At 36.2% G+C, this 16,817-nt stretch overlaps 1 long non-coding RNA gene across 3 annotated transcripts in view; it reads right to left on the reverse strand.

The window, feature by feature from the left end:
• Positions 1–15,441, reverse strand: part of LOC107689470 (uncharacterized) — a 17,872-nt gene extending 2,431 nt beyond the window's left edge. For 2 of the 3 annotated variants that reach the window (XR_001634341.1, XR_001634338.1), the window contains exons 1-2: positions 14,726–15,441; positions 7,510–7,584 (exon numbers count right to left, since the gene is read on the reverse strand). This is a non-coding gene — a long non-coding RNA (uncharacterized LOC107689470). The remainder of the gene's footprint in view (positions 1–7,509; positions 7,585–14,725) is intronic. The other variant, XR_001634340.1, reaches the window with a different exon arrangement.
• Positions 15,442–16,817: the final 1,376 nt, after the last annotated feature.

The following is a 16,817-nucleotide window of genomic DNA, read 5'->3' on the forward strand; positions in this document are numbered from 1 at the left end:
AATAAACAGCTGTTTTACTAAATTCTTCTGAGGTGATCGTATTGTGGCCTCTGTATCGTGATACGTATCGTATCGTGATGTGTATCGTGACTTTGCTGGTGATACACAGCCCTAACACACACGCCTTTGTTTTCATTGTGCTTTGCTAGCATGTGCCATTTTCTCAAGTCTGAATCCTCCATACAGCAGTCAAAACACTGGCAGCTTGAGAAAGTGATGTCATAATTATGTTTATCTCTCGGCTCATGCCAGACGCCAGCCATGAGGTCACAACAACAGGAATTGTTGCCATCAAACTCATATCAGAGAATAATGCGAACAAATATTTTACATTAAATGTTTAACAAATAAAGCTGCAAGAATATATATGATTATATATAATGTATATTTAAAAAATAAATATAAATGTATTAAAATATTTTTAAAAAACATTTGAAATTAAAAAACAAAACAAATATTTTTGTTTCTGGTCTTATTATTTATTAGTGCACATTATTCTAAAGAAGAAATCATTCTTTAAAAAGGTTATATATATATATATATATATATATATATACTGAACAAATTTTGTATGTATGTATGTATGTATGTATGTATGTATGTATGTATGTATGTATGTATGTATGTATGTATGTATGTATATGTATGTATGTATATATATATGTATGTGTATATATATGTATTTATGTGTATATATATATATGTATGTGTGTATGTATGTATATATGTATGTATGTATGCATATGTATGTAGAGCACTTCTCCTTTGCTGAGATAATCCATCCTGGGCTGGTGTGGTTACACGTGGTCTGCGGTTGTGAGGCTGGTTGGATGTACTGCCAAATTCTCTGAAACGTCTTTGGAGACGGCTTATGGTAGAGAAATGAACATTCAATTCACGGGCAACAGCTCTGGTGGACATTCCTGCAGTCAGCATGCCAATTGCACGCTCCCTTAAAACTTGCGACATCTGCGGCATTGTGCTGTGTGATAAAACTGCACATTTTAGAGTGGCCTTTTATTGTGGCCAGCCTAAGGCACACCTGTGCAATAATCATGCTGTCTAATCAGCATCTTGATATGCCACACCTGTGAGGTGGATGGATTATCTCGGCAAAGGAGAAGTGCTCACTAACACAGATTTAGACAGATTTGTGAACAATATTTGAGAGAAATAGGCCTTTTGTGTACATAGAAAAAGTCTTAGATCTTTGGGTTCAGCTCATGAAAAATGGGGGAAAAAACAAAAGTGTTGCGTTTACAATTTTGTTGTATGTATGCATGTATGTATGTATGTATGTATATGTATGTATGTATATCTTATATGGACAGTTCATTTTTAATTTACATTATTTTTAATCAAATCAAAAATTGTGTTCCTGATCTGGTTGTAAATAATTCATAAGTGCACATGTAATATATATGAGAAGCAGTTTTATTTGTTTTTTTAACACCAATGTTTAAAATTGATTTTATATGGACAATTATGTTGAATGACATCAAAAATCAAAAAGTTGTTATATTTACTTAACGTTTTTTGGTCTTATTGCAAATTATTCATAAGCGCATGAAGTGTTTGTTTTCATAAACTAAAAAAAACTGATTTTAAATCTAAGTGACTCAACAGTGCATGCATGTTGTAAAGAATAAAAGGTTTCATCATTTTTTAGCAAAATTTCATATTTTTTTCTGCCTGACACATTTCCTGCTGTTGTAACCAAGGTGAAGTAAATCAAATTAACCACAAATATCACAGGCTCTTTTCACAATCCAATCAAATGCGATGTCTTGGGTACGAGTATGATGGCCCTGACAGGGAATTATGTAGTCTTTTACATTGTATTATGCAGGATTTGGTGAGACCCCTATAACCTCTGGCTGTACACAAGGTTCAGCTAAGCTCGTGTGAACTCATTAGGGAACATTATCTGAGACCAACGAACCTCAAAATATCTCCAACAATGGAGCTAATCACAAACCAGAGTGCCGAGTTCTCTTTCTCCGAGCCTGGTTTAATGGCTCGGGGTGGCGCACGCTAGTTCCTCTTTTCCCATTTCACACACTAGCCGAATTTTACCCCCACAAGAGCGATGAGTTTTCAAGCCAATGTGCTTTCTGAGATAACAGAGATACTACCGACGGAAGCAATGGCACGAAAGAGCGTCCATTTTCCCACACACAAAATAGTAGATAAATGGTTAGCAGTGCTCAGAAATTTCCCAGATTCTAAAATGAACAAAAGACCCCCATTTTCAGCACATACATACTCATTAAACACACATATAGAGGCCATGTCATGACTTCAGGAGAGATTTTATGCCTGCCGTGTCTTACTATTATGTAAAATTAGGTGGGGGAGAGAACAGGAAGATGAAAGGGTTTGGGGGAAATTATCCTTGCGCCAAACTCATCCACTGTCTAATTACAGTAACATGCTTTCTTCATGGGAGAGTGTTACATGAACCTCTCTCTCTCTCTCTCTCTCTCTCTGTTGAGTGCTTAGAATAGGAACAACTGCATATGTGCCAAGGCTGGAACCCAGATTTGGATGAATCCATAATTCTCTGAATCAGGAGGTGTCACACACACAGGAAACCCCATTAAAAAACCTCATGTGTAAATAAGAAAAAAAAGAACCAAAGAGGAAAAAAATGACAAGAAATATAAAAAAAATGATAGCCAAATTTATGCTGTGATATTTCCACACAATTTAAGCTTTTAATGTGTTGTTAATAATCATCACTTTGTCATATGGATCTTTAACTTGCATATTTGCATTACTAATTCATATTACCGTAATTCATAAGAAACATGAAAATATAAAGTATCTTGAGTTATGAAAAATCTTGAGGTAATACCACTCTTGTTAAACTGTTTTGCTGCTCTCAAAATGCTGCAGGTTGCATTTATCAATTGTTTTCACAGTTATGTTGGAAAACAGTATATTCCCAGTAGTCTTACACAAGTTTGAAATTTGTACCAACTTCACAAGCATGTTAAATAAATTGAAATTCAAATGTAAATTTCATGTTGATGTAAAACAGCCGCCATGTAGGCTACACCTGTGCCGGCACATGCTATATTAATACCAAAGTCATGCCACTCGGCGGCCATCTTTGAAACGCCTCTCAGGCACGGGGAGACATCAAATTCTCCGAAACTGTTTACCAAGCTTATGATTACATTTCATATTTGAAATCACCAATGAAATCTGACAACAACGGTCTCATAAATGTTCCTGAGCGCACGTCTCAGAACGCTGACTGTTTCTATAGCAACCGGGACTTCTAACGGCAGCTGCAGTGACGCGCTGACTTTACCGATTAGGGATTGGCTCTTTTACTCAGAAGGCGGGGCTTCGTTCGATAGAGAGGCCATATTGAGTGTTGCATTTTTCCCCATTCAAAACAAATACGAGTGACACGTCTAGGGTATTCTATAGTCTTTGTTCATATGCACATTCATGTAATGTTATATATTACCCACTATCAGTCTATGTACGTGGCCCTCTAGCAGTCGAACTATAAAACTGCAAGTTACTTGCGGAGAAACATTGGTTAAGAAATTACATGCACGCACTTCTGCTTGTGTGTACCGATATTTACAGATGATACAACTATATAACAACCGGACCTTTTTTCTTTATGGTCAGACGTGAACACGCACAGACAAATGACGGAACTAGGCAATTTGCTGGCAAATCCACCCCGACATCTATAAAATATCAAAGGCTTACCATGATCAATTGGGCTGAGGCAACAACACTGTTTGGAGGACGGATTTTTTTTATAGCATTTTTAGCGGATTTTTCACTCATTAATGACATTTTGTTTAGATCTAACAAAAAAATGTTTTTCTTTATTTACGGACATGACGTAAACACGCACAGACAAATGACGAAAGTAGGCAATTTCTCAGCCCTGACATATAAATTATTATAGGCTTATTGTAAGGTTACCATAATGAATCAGGGTGAGACCAAAACATAATTGAATAATAATTTATGCATTTAGCAGACGCTTTTATCCAAAGCGACTTACAGTGCATTCAGGCTATACATTTTTTTACCAGTATGTGTGTTCCCTGGGAATCGAACCCACAACCTTTTTTGCGCTGCTAACACAATGCTCTACCACTGAGCCACAGGAACATGGCTTAGAAGACAAATTTTTAATGACAATTGTTAATTTCTAACAAAGTTTAGCAGTTTATTGCGGTTTTATTATTGATACATTCTATTATTTGAGTATTCATTATTTTTACGTTTTTTTTTGTTTGTTTTGTTTTTTTAAGTTAAGAGCCCCAAACGGTTTATTGCAACAAAAATGAAATATAGGATTTTTTTGTGTAGATACCATCTGGATTTTATTGATATTGGTTATAGATGACCATAACTCCCTTTCTAATGGATTTTTATGTCATCCTCTCCTGTTGTGAACCCCCCCCCACCCCACCCACCCCCAGCGAGATTTTGATGTGAAGATCTTTTATGCTTACAATTTATTTACTGCAATTTATTCAACCAAAAAATTACAATTTTTAAAATGTGTTTAATATATATTTATATATAATATATTTTTTTATGTATATTTAATATATTTAAAAAGCAATTTATTCCTGTGCTGATTTTAGCAGATTTGTTTGTCACATGATCCTTCAGAAATCATTTTAATATGCTGATTTGGTAGCATAAATTTCTTTACTGTCACTTTTGATCAATTTAATGCATTGTTGCTGAATCAAATAATTTTTGTTTTATTACGGACCCAATACTTTTGAACAGTATTCGAATACTGTATCCCTTAGCATAAATTACAGCAACATAAATTGCTGTGGAAGTTTATATCATCAAATCTAAGTTATGTTATAGCTTTACCACAACATACACAAAATGGTTTCTGTTCGCTTACACTTGTACATTCATGCAGCCATGTTTTATCAATGATTTGGATGCAAACTTTCACACAACATATTTCAGATGTAAATCCCTGTGTAAAATGGGTTTAAAGTAATCCTGGTATTATAAAGCCTGTAAATTTCAAGTTCAGTTTTACACACTGGCGCCTCTTCACATCATCAATGCACATACTGTATGGAATGGCCCTCAAACTTTGTGCAAAATGCATTTAACACAAGATCTGGTGGGCTGAAACTCAATGCATCTTCTAAAACAGTCAATAAAGATGAATTCTTTGCATCCAAGCTTTTCCCTTTCAATTTCATTTCTCATGCATATTGCATGATATCAGCTTATCAATCTACTCACTGCAATTCATTAATGTGTCAACTGATTAACAAATAACACTGAAAACACTCACTACATGAATTGAATTTTAACATTTTCAGAGCCTGGTCTGTTGCCTTTTGAAATAACGTGCAGCTCTGCAGTGTGTGTTTCTATGGCCGTCAGCACTGCGACATGCATGCACACACACACACACACACACTGCGCTGAACGTCTGCAGTCGGCCCATCTGCCCAGCAGAGCTGTTCAGCATCCAGGCTCCGATATTCAGATGAGGCCCGCGCAGATTAATAAATCATTAAGACGGTGCTGTCTATAACGGCCCCATTCACACGCTCTCCGGACACCATGTGTCTGCTGCGAGCCCGGCATTAGACATGCAAGAATGTTAATGTCGACACGCATTATAAGAAGCTTGTGAGGCGTCTGTCTGCACACTGGGCCTGTGCACATCTCGACATATTGTGTCTGAGAGAGAAGCCCCTCTCGTCTGGAGTAAGAAAACCCACTTTAATGTATCAAAGGACAGACGTACCGATAAATGTATAGAACGTGGCCTAAATTTGAAGCATTTTGTGCCTATTATTTTAAAACAAAACTCTGGTCTTTTAAAAATAAATAAATACAAATGTATTAAAATATAAATAAATGAAAAACAAATATAAATCTGATAATGATTTTAATAAGAGATACTATTATAGTTTAGTAATATTTTGAATCAGTTTTTTTGTTTTTGTTTTAACAGAATTAAAATGAGCTGAAATAAAAAGTTTGTTATATTGTATTAAAGTTTAAGTAACTTTGTGTTGTCTATATAGTTTTTATTCATTTTTATTTCAGATTTTGTTCTAGTTATTTTAGTACATAAAGTTGAACAAAATTAAATTGAAAAAATGTTGCCTCAGCAACTAGCTGAAATAAAAAAGTTCTTTATACATTATTTTATTTCGGTTAATGATTTTATTTCAAGAAAAAAATTTTTCACACGATTTTTCATTTTAGTTTTAGTTAACTAAATAAATTATCTATCTTTACGTGAACAATAGTTATAAATATATGCTAATTTAAAGAAAGTAATTGTACATACACAAGCTGTACAACAAAATACATTTACATCAGTGTTATAATAGTTAACAACCCTGATATAAATATATACGTTTTCTTATACAGCGTGTGTGTGCAATTTTTTTCTTTGAATTTTTTTTTTACATAAAAACATTAGCGCACAGGAAAAGACACCTGTTCTTCTTTTTTGTTCTCCTTTCTGGTCCATTCAAAGCGTTTTGTCTCCTGCTTAACCCAGCACTTTAAGTACACAGTGAGGGGGATGATTGCATCACAAAGGAAAGCACCAAGTCCATACCCCTATTTTGGTTTTGCAATTTGCATGCATTTGCATGATTTTATTATGCACATGCCTTTTGTTCCCTGGGTGGGAACCATGAAAAAAAATAATAAAAATGGAGCCCATGCAAATCCACCTCACACACAAAAATACACATTTGCGGTTGGATAGGAAGATTTTGATGAAAGCTGGGCTGCTAATATTTACACAGCGGTGCATGTTTAGCAACAATCAACAAATTAGCTGCTGAAAAAATTGGAATATATTTATTTGTGGATCGTTTTGTTGTTGCTTATTGATATTTGCATGCTGTTTTATTCTATTATTAATCCTATTTCTGTGCAAACACACACACAAACGCTTTGAGCTTCATGCAGACCCACCGTTTCGTAATTCTAATCTAAATATCACATCATTAGCATCTGCTATCACAGAGAACTTCAATGGGAGTCTAATGTAACAGTCCAATTCGACCGACTTGATTTGAAGAAATAGGTCAGGGGTTTAATGTTGCCTTTGGCCTGGTTTTCTAAACCACCCTGATTCAGACACACACACACACACTTCTTCTGGCCAAAGTAATTCTTGTAGTGCAACAAAGTCTTTTTTCGAACACGTCATTGGCATTAACACTGCAACATAGCATTACAATAATATTTAAAGCCTGTGAGCTTGAGTTTCCCACCTTCAACCCCTATACAACCACTCTTTCCACCAATATTATTTTATGTTTATTTTTCCACTCATGTTTTTGGTCATTTGCATGCATATCCTGATGCTTTTGGATTTGTATGCAGTGGGAAAACAAATGTCAGATGTGCTACGAGCATCTTGAGCAAACACGCACATGTGCATGTGTCTATGAATGGTCCGCAGAGGATGTTCACATCCCTTTTTCTGGCCTCTGGCTCTCCACTCACCTCATGTTGCATCAGCCTCATGAGGCAGCGCTGCCTCCACTTCCTCCTGCGGGCGACTCCGAGCTCCAGCTGCCTCTAACACACCGAGAAACACATAGACTTCACATTACACCCACAATAAAGGCACATACTATTCTGTTAGCTTTACCACATAATGGTGAGCTCAGTATCTCATATTTAGAGGTATATGTAATATCTAGAATTACATTTGCTATACATGTTTATCCAAAGCAACTTAAATTGGATCCAAAGAAAACATTTGATCAGTTCATGCATTCCTGGGGAATCGAACCCATGACCTACTGTTTGAGCTACATTTTAATTACGCCATACAGACTATTTTTTTAATGCCATTTTTGCAATATCTTTTAATGGACATTATTTGGTTGTAGTCAGAAAGAAAGAAATCTATTCATGCTCAAGCCACTGATGTGACTCTAAAATGATCAAAATTCCTCTGGTATCACTGTACTATGAAATGTTTTATATTGTTTTTATAGTGCATGAGTATCAGTGGCACCTATTATTGCATGAACATCTTAAATGTGTAAATTATTAACAGCGTTTCTCGTGTCTGCCATCTATCTGTACTCCTTTTGGTCATATTTCATGCATGCCACTGATGTGACTAAAAGTGAGCGAAATTCCTCTCTTTTGGTATCATCAAACTATGAAATATTGAGCATGTTTGTGCACTGTTCTGATATATATGCATTTAGGGTGAAATATGAAACTAGTGTTTAAGCTATAAAACACTTTTGTTTTCATTGTAGAAAAGCAAAAACTATTTCTTCATCCATGTGGTTTAAGTGGTTTATCTGTGCAACAAGACTGTATATAATGGTGAGCTCAATATCTCATATTCAGAGGTATGTATAATATCTAATTTACATGTAATGTCTAAATTTACATTTACCATACATTTTTATCCAAAGCAACTTTTTTTTTTTTTTTTTTTTTTTAATTTGTATTATTTGTATTTAATTCACTGGATCATCACAAATAGGCATTATCACATGGTTATATAATATTTAATTTTAAACAACTGTTTAACTAGTTTAGGTTTAGTATTTTATTATTATTTTTCAACAAGGATGCATCGAACTTATCAAAAGTGACAGACGTCTTTCACATTATTACAAAAAAAACAAATCTTCAAATGAATGCTGTTCTTTCAAACTTTCTATTCATCAAATAATCCTGAAAAAAAAAAAAAGATTTCCACAAACATACTAAGTTGCACAAATGTTTTCAACATTGATAATAATCAGAAATATATCTTGAGCAGCACATGAGCATATTAGAATGATTTCTGAAGGATCATGTGACACTGAAGACTGGAGTAATGATTCCTGGGGAAACGAACCCATGACCTACTGGTTGAGCTACCTTTTATTTACAACATTCAACAAGGCAATTTTAATGGAAACTTATGCAATAACTTTTAATGGACATTATTTGATTGTAGTCTAAAAGAAAGAATAAAGGCCACAAGCTAAATAAGATTTGTTTCACAAGTGCATAACTATCAGCGACACCTATAACTGCATGAATATCTTAAATCTGAATGAAAGATTCAACAGCGTTTCTCATGTCTGCCATCTATCTGTACTTCTTCGGTTCATATTTCATGCATGCCACTGATGTGACTCCAAAAGGAATCAAAATTCCTCTCTTTCACATCACTGTACTATGAAATGTTGAGCATATTTCAAATGTGTGCACCGTTAAGTAACGTGTACGCTAAAGAAGTCATAAAACAAAGATTTGTTTTCGCTGCAGAAACGCAGAACTAGGTCATCTTCATCCACATGCTCTTTATACTGTACATGCGACGCCGAATCAAAACACAAGATGCCAAATGTTCATCAAAAGCGGCTCTCCTGAGAATCTCCAGGCAGTGTGATTACCACCAATCATACGCCAGAGCTCAGGGTGCTAAACCAATGGAAATGGTGCTAATTAGAAAATTGGTATTCATGGTAATGGGCAGCCATTGTGCTGTGACATGCAAAGCGCGTGGCGTGTGTGTGTGTGTCAGCAGACATTTTGGGATTGCCCTCTCAGTCTCCACTGCCAAAGCCATAAGATGGTGGCAAACAGGAGGCATCGCTTCCATGGTGGACAATGACGTGTTTGGAGATGCCCGTGAACCGCTGACGGTTAATTAAAAGGGTCGTACTGTATGGAATATCATTTTTAGATTACGTCTTTTCAACATCACACAAATCAGTGCTTTTATTGCTTTTCCTGCAGTCAAAAAAGCTTTATTTTAATATTTGATTCTCAAATGAATCTTGGTTTTGTCAGAATACAGAAATATATAATAATTTAGTCAATTTGCAGTCAATTTCATGCTAGCAATAATTCCATGGTTAATTCTGTTGTATTCGGTCTTGCTATCCGTACATCTGTGTGTTTGCCCTCAACTGAAGGAAAAGCGGCTCCTCGTGTCTCTCCATCAAAATCCCAGTCTCTCAGCAAATTAGCAGTCTTGTTGTATTATTGAGCCGCCTCAACGTTTATGAAGTGCAAAGCCGCTATCAGCTGTTGTCGAAAATATGAGAAGATTTGTTCTAAATCAGAGATGGAAACACAATTACAGGATATCAGGATTTGCTCTCAGTATATTTGTAGCCCATTCATTCAAGAAAATCAGCTTGTTTTGCAGCTGATCTTTATTAACAGCTGATACGGTTCAGTATTAATATCCTTCAGCGTTGATAGATTATGCTCTCATTATAAATTGCTCTCAGAAGATCTAAGATAGTAATATCTCTGTGACTAAAGCACAGTAAGACGAGGTGATTCTCATTACACTTCTTGCAGCTATAGACACACTGGCACCTCCGGCTCATATAGATTCAGCTGGGCTCATCATCTCCATGGAAACCCCAATCAGCTCAAGAGCTCATCACACATGACAGATTTGCCAAAAGTGGGCGGGCACATCATAACTGAAGATTGATTAGCAGATATTCTTGTGCTCTACTAAATCATTTAGTTTCTTTATTTAGTTCAGGTGTTGAAATAGAAAGTGGTATAATTTTCAGTGATTATATTACTTTTTTTTTTTCATTGGAATATTATTTAACTAAGTAATTTAATGTCCTCACCACCCCAAAACAATGAATGACAATTAATAATAATAATAATAATAATAATAATAATAATAATAATAATAATAATAATAATAACAACAATAATAATACTAATAAATGAAATCTGGGTGATCTAATGAATGATTTGGATGATATATTTCAGATCACTTCTTTGAAATTGTATATTTTGTTCAGGCAACTGTTCTGATTAACCAAAGTGGCCCATTTCTGTTTTCTTTTCTTGTGAAGCAAACAGGTGTAAACATCTCTGAACACAAATACATTTTAATGCTTTTTTTTTCTTCCAAGTTCTATCCTTTTTGGTTCGAGTCCTTCTGTGACATCAAGTGGTGCCCCGTCTGACCTCTGATGTCCTCTGTCCCAAAGGAATCAAAGTTCAGTGGTCAGCATGTGCTTCATGGTCAAATTCAAGTTCAAGCTGACCATCAAAACCGATTCCATGTGCCAAAATACACAACACAGCAACAAATATGATGTGAAACAATATCAATATCATTGAGCAGCACCCAGAAACCCTAATGACTATATGTTCTATCAGAAGGGTTGCACTGGCACATAAGGAATTTGTCTAATAAAATATTTTATTGAAATTCAAAAAAAGGAAGCACAAAACACTGACACAAATAAAAAGTAACTTTTTAAATAAAATCCAAACAAAGAGTGGTGGTTTGCACTGGAAATTCTGGGAATTCCCCTTTCTGCATTAATAATGATTTATGAAGTGAATCAATCTTTTTAATTACAAAACATAATTTAAAAATACATTTAATATACATTTTCTTCAAAAACTATAAGGTAATTCATACCTTATATTAAAAAAAAAAAAAGGGATAAAACACCATACATTGTCTTTTAAAAGACAACTATACTGTACCAAATATGCTAAGAGATATATATATATATATATATATTCAATTTTTAATGAAATTTTTCAATGAAAATTGCTAAAATTTCTACAGTATTAAGGGAACTAAATGCCAATAATATAATATATACTATATTGTAATATATTAAAGTAATATAAAAGCAGGGATTATGTAGACGTTTCGATAATAGAAAATATCTTAAAAAAAAAAAGAAGAAGAGAAAGAGAAAAAAAAAAAGTCAGTCAACTGAATGTGAAAGAAAAACATGGTAACAACTTTTTGTCAACAATATATTTCTAATGTACAGCCAGCTGCTTAATGATGTGTGAGAGAGAGCCTCTAAATCAGTTGTCAGCTCTTGGGGCCTCTACGTCGGCCTAGTCGTTGATAGTTTATGAGTCGTGTGTGGATGTGTAAAAGTACAGCATCCCGTTCCACATTCCCGTCACACACACTCTCCAGCATCCTCCATTCACTCCATCTCCGCTGTTCCACCCTCCACAGAGATGCAGATGAGCAGAGCGCACTTGGGCCCCCCTCCCAGGGCTGTCTGTCATATTCTGCCCCAGACAAGACATTGCCCACTTGCCCTCGAGCGTGGGAATGGGGGTCCACGGGCGTTCACATCATCTCCCCCACGTGCGCTCGACCGCATCAATTAAGGATGAGTTTCTATGCCAATTCCTTCCTCCATCCCATTATGTCCCAATTATTTCATTTGAGGAGCTTGAATAAGTCCAGAGTCAACGATACTCGGACGCACGTGGGTTCCAATGACCTGACATTAACAACAACAAACTTACGCCTTTGTCTCCTATGTGCTTTGCATTCCTCCTTTCATCCAGAAGCTTTAATAATATAACGAACAGCCTGAAGCGTTTACATGTGCAACAATACATCTAACGCCGATATATTTAATGCTCCACGTTGAGATGCTGATAGAAGCGGTTCTTACTTTCGGTTATCTAGCTTTATGACGACCAGCACACTCATACAGCTAGATAACCAAAGATAACAACACGCCTCCAACGTGATGTGTCACACCACAACAAGCGCAAGAATCACACTTGCCCCAATTACTCCAAGTCAGCAGATGCGAGTAATTAGTTGCACGCAAAAAAAAAAAAAAGTTCATCCAAATGAGGTCGATCCCGTCCAACTGGGCTCCCGCGCGTAATTGTTGAACTTCTTAATTATTGACTCGAATGATTAAGGCAACCCTACAAGACGCGAGCCTGCTACATCCATCCATAGTAGCGAGGGTGCTTTTATTCCAGTCGGAGCTCGGCTTGGCTGGATTTACAGTGCAGTACGCATGAAATCCTGCGTATCCAGGCAAGAGAATAAACGGGCACGCAGCAAAAAACGCAAGGCATAAATACAGCATCGGGCACAGAGCGAGAGCTGGACAGTAAACACATGCGTGCTTGGGTTTGGGCTTCAAATATCACTCTCGCATCATGCGTAAAATGTGCGCAGGTTTGATCTGGAGGCATTTTCGCTCCTCTTGCTCGGGGTAACATCATGACGTCTTTATGGCCAGTAAACACAGGCGTGCTTGGGTTTGGGCTTCAAATATCACTCTCGCATCATGCGTAAAATGCGCGCAGGTTTGATCTGGAGGCATTTTCGCTCCTCTTGCTCGGGGTAACATCATGACGTCTTTATGGCACACGGATGACGTGCTCACGGATGACAGGACTGACGCACTCAATGGGCTCCATCTCTAGTGCCCAAAATGCGCACAAACCTCGTGAGGTCAGAGGTCTCGCCGGATTTAAATGTCCATTTGGAGACGCACGCGGCGACGCGCACCGGCTTGCCCCTTTTCTGCAGTGTGCAATTATGAATATAGACCAGGATCACAAATTTACCAGGGCTTGGGGTAAAAAAAAAAAAATAAAAATGCTAGCCTACATGAAATGACCCCACATATTTAAAAAAAATGTCAATTCTTCTGCTTTTCGAACATTTCATAGGACATTCTAAACTACTCGTTTTAGTAAACGAGAAATATTTGTACGCATAAAGGTAATAAATGCCATGAAATTCAGCTTCAGATGGCAAATATTGCTCAGTAATTTATGATACTGTTATAGACATCTTTTCCGTTCCAGTGGTTTAGTTTTAGGCACAAGAGTGCAACTTCTTGCTTGTTTGTACAACAAAGTTTTCACGGCATTATGAATTATAATTAATCATTACGCGTCTCTTAGATTTCAGAAATACTAACGTGATCTATTGCAACGTAAACAGGCCTGTTTCAATATTACTGAATATTATAAGCATTTTTGTTCTTTAGTTTGCCTCATTAGATTCGTTTCAGCAGCTGATTCCGGTTCAGTAATACAAGCATAAAAAATAACGCTAAATAAAATATCATCACTAGAAGGATGCACAAAATTACCTAACCATTATTTCACAACTAATTAAAGCAATATCTGTATGTAAATGCATCTAAATACATTTTCTCTTTGTACATATTTAATCTTAGTCCACACACAATCGACACATACAGACACACATATATAGGCTAAATGTTTTTCATACTCTATTAGAAAATATATACACCTATAAGAAAGATTTCCTTAGACATCTAAATGAGAAAAAATCAAGCAGCTGAATGAAGTAAATTAAAGCATCCACTTCTACTCACATGGATGCAAATTGTTTAGCTTGATTTAACAGGCTTCAGAACGACTCCGATGCACGTTCTTAAAATAACAAACATTTAGCAGCATCATTTTAAAGCATAATACCATTTTATCGGTTATCTTTCAGCAGCTCTTAATTTAACCACCCTGAAGCAATTAACCACTTAGTGTGTTCGGCGTGACGTCACACAGAGGACCATTAACACTTCTGTATCTGTTATGGTTTGCTGAACAGCCAGTGACTCGCAGGTCAACGAAGCATGCGTGTTAATAAAAGTAGAAAGATTTTCAGTTAGCCTTAGCCATGAGTGTTTTAAAAAGGTTTTTTTTTTTTTTTGAAATGACATAAGATAAGCCTATTATTTAATAAGCAAAACATTATGTTAGAACATAATAAAACGTTTTAAATTAGTTGATTTATCAACATTTTTCTTTTTTTTCTGACAAGGACACCCGAGATAACACAGGCCAAATATTTTAAAAATGATTCTTTTTCCTTTCATGGAAATCCACTATATTAAAGCTGCACGTGGCCTATTTTTGCCAAATTAGAAGCATGAGGTAGGCTACTTACATTCTCCTTGGACTCCCCATGGCACCGAAAACCCAATCATCTGGATGTGAAACGGATAAACGAACACCCTCGATTAGAAATCACATCCACGAAATCCTTCCACGACTCGTTTGCTGGAGATGCACTTGGCATCGTCGTTTGAAAGCATCTTATTCCATCCACAGGATGAGAAGGTGTGAGGGAAGAGCAGAACTTCATCACGTGACTGCTTGAGCGCGAGCGAATGGAAAGTGCGGCGCGAACCCTGCAAGTTTGGGGGGGTTTGGGTGGGGTTTGAGAGGGTGGGGGGCGATTTATGATCCACCCCTTCTACCTCTGCATTATACGTGCGATGGAATTAATGAGTTCTTGTTGCGCGAAGGTCTTAATGATATGACCAGGTGTGACTTACCTGAATATGATCTGTGTTTCCAACATGTCTTTCAAGCGTAGCCTATCTACTGACATTTTCTACCATTTGGGAACAATTATAAATTTCCCACTTACGGAGAGTAGCGTTTTTCTTCGAATTACGTTATGGTTGTCTTTCTGTCGTTATTAATTGATCTGGTTTTGAGACTCGTTTGATGCAGGACTGAGGGGGTCACGTTCAATGACGTCGTCTTGTTTATTACGTGCAGCCGCATTTAGACACGCCGAGGAAATTAGTGATGCTCAATATGCAAATCAAGCCATAATGACTACAACATTCAGACGAAGCAATGTCTCGTGTGAAACCCGTCATTTTCTAGGAAGGATGTTGGTCTACGGATGTTAATGCCGTTGGAAGAAGGAAATGAACGCCTGTAATAATCTTTGTTTTTGTCACCAGGCAGAACAGCGGCCGGCTTCAGGAGCTCATCTGTAGCCCATTCTTTGAGAATTTCAAAGCCCCTCAAAGTGTTTTGTTGTTCTTTTCTCTTCAGCAGGTGAGTATTTTGAGTTGTTTGTTGGAATATTCAATTTTTAGTTTTTAATTGTGGTTTATTTCTCACGGAAATCAAAAGGAATTTCGTCTTGACTGAACAGTTTAGTTTTTAGGAGAACAGTCGAGTTTTATTAAACACATTCGTCAGACAATTTTCATTGCAACCAGATAGCATAATTTGAGAGTAGATTTATGAATGAACAAATAAGAAATAAACTCGTAGACTGGTATTCTAAATAAACTAACACTATTCCCAAACCTATACATTTCATATGAAACGGCAGTGGTCCGAGTGGAAATGAATCCTGCAGCTGCAGGCGTCAGATGTCTTGAGTTCATGCGGATCGGGGACACAAGAGCAAATCGCAAACATCTTTTATGTTTCCCATAATGCAAAATGGTAATTATTGATAACATTGATCAAAATAAAATGATTCTTTTGTGTCTGAAAACAAAATATTTTTAGGAATGTCTTTAAAATAAAATATAAAAATCTGTTGCCTATTTAATATGTAAAAACTACGACCGTATAGATTGAGTGTTTTTTGTTTTCTTATATAGGCTAGGCTATTTATATTTTCAGTACGTTCATAAACATAAAAGAGAAGGACAAATAGCAGAACAACGACACACACACACACTGTCATGATGGTTTTGTTCAGATTAAAATATAAAAATACAGTGAAAATGTCTTCTTTAAAACGTAGAACGTGAGAGATCCGCTATTTGCAGAGGTAAAGACTTTTGTAGACATTGATAAAGCCGAAAAATAATTTTGGATGCGAAGTCTGTGTGTTTAGCCTATAGACATTTATTCTTATTTTATTATTTTTATTTAAAAGGCATTTCTTATTAGTTCATGTATTTTAGAACATGTTATACATTACTTGAGCTTTCTGACAGGAACCATTACGCCTATGGAGAGTCTCTACAAGGATAGCTGACCAGACGTGTGTGTGTGTGTGTGTGTGTGTGTGTGTGTGTGTGTGTGTGTGTGTGTATTTTGTTAACCTGTTTCACAACATATGTGAAAACAGATAAACAAATGATTTACTGTAAATACTAATCAAAATCCAGAAGTCTACATGTAAAGTCCATAACCTGACCAAGTAAAGACACAACCAAAAGAAAACAAAAATTCTGCACAATTGCACAAAAGCAACAAATAATACATTAGAATGATTT

The sequence above is a fragment of the Sinocyclocheilus anshuiensis genome, unplaced genomic scaffold (genome assembly GCF_001515605.1).
Source record: "Sinocyclocheilus anshuiensis isolate Anshui unplaced genomic scaffold, SAMN03320099.WGS_v1.1 scaffold393, whole genome shotgun sequence".
NCBI lineage: Eukaryota > Metazoa > Chordata > Actinopteri > Cypriniformes > Cyprinidae > Sinocyclocheilus > Sinocyclocheilus anshuiensis.